Source organism: Macrobrachium rosenbergii, chromosome 14, assembly GCF_040412425.1.
Source record: "Macrobrachium rosenbergii isolate ZJJX-2024 chromosome 14, ASM4041242v1, whole genome shotgun sequence".
Classification (NCBI taxonomy): domain Eukaryota; kingdom Metazoa; phylum Arthropoda; class Malacostraca; order Decapoda; family Palaemonidae; genus Macrobrachium; species Macrobrachium rosenbergii.
In genome coordinates, this window is record NC_089754.1 from 21,077,672 (window position 1) to 21,078,894 (window position 1,223).

Below are 1,223 nucleotides of genomic sequence, written 5' to 3' on the forward strand. Positions count from 1 at the left end.
CGACAGCTGCACAGTCTTTGCAGGTTACTCTTCATAAAAAGTGAAGACTTGCCGTGGCCGCCGTCAAATGATCCCATCTTTTTGGTTGGGCAGACTTCGGAGGTCCACACCATGCCTCCTATTCCTTCCACACCCCAGAATATTTAGGGCAAGGACACCTAAACCAGTTCGATCTGGACCAACCAACAATCAAGTTTCATATTTTTCAGTCATCGCTACAGTTTCCAGCATTGTTATAGCTGGTTATCTCGGCGTCCTAATTCCCTATCAATAGAAGTACCAATCTTCAGTGGTTTTGCGCAATATAGGAATCTAACGTCATCAACGCAAGCGGTAATAATTCAGCTGTTCAAAACGCGTCGCTGTTGGATATAAATAATAATGATAACTGATTGCGCAGAGAAGAATTCACCATCGAAAAAGTGATGTTAAAAAGGCCAGTTTGGTAGCTTGCTCTCTTTTGGAACTGCTAGATCACTGGGGCAACTGGAAGAGAGAGAGAGAGAGAGAGAGAGAGAGAGAGAGAGAGAGAGAGAGAGAGAGAGAGCACATCTTTCCATTGCGCAAGTCAAGCAAGGGTGAGCAATATAGGGCAGACGCCATGACCTTGACCTACATGGCATGGCGAAGCGAACCCGTCTGGTTTAGAGCACCAAAATCTCTTTTCTCTCTCTTCCATTAAAACTCGCCTCAAGTCTGCAATCGACCTTGGAGGAGAGAGTAAGCTGCGCCTGTAGCTCAGTGGGAGGTCGTTCCTTTATTTTAAAGCTTATTGGTGTTACGAGCTGTTGATGACTCTCCAATGACACTTATATTAAAATGAAATTACAGAGTGAGAAAAAAAAGTACAAGAAAGAGAGAAAGAAGAATGTTTTGATATTTTCAGGAATGGGACAGACAAAACCCAGTAAGGGCCTGGATATTGAACGATGAAATTTACCAGCTGGAAATATCCCACTTATTGCAAGCATCTCTTTCTCTGCTACGCAGAGATGTGTGAATAAGTGTATGCATAATATAATGTGTACTTACGTATGTATGTATGCATACATGTGCTTATATTTAAGCATTATCATGCAGATGCGTTTACCTCTCTCTCATAGTATGTATTTATGTATATAATACATATACTATATATGTACAGTTTATCTCTCATAGTATGTATTTATATATATAATACATATACTATATATGTACATATACATGAATGTATACTATGAGAG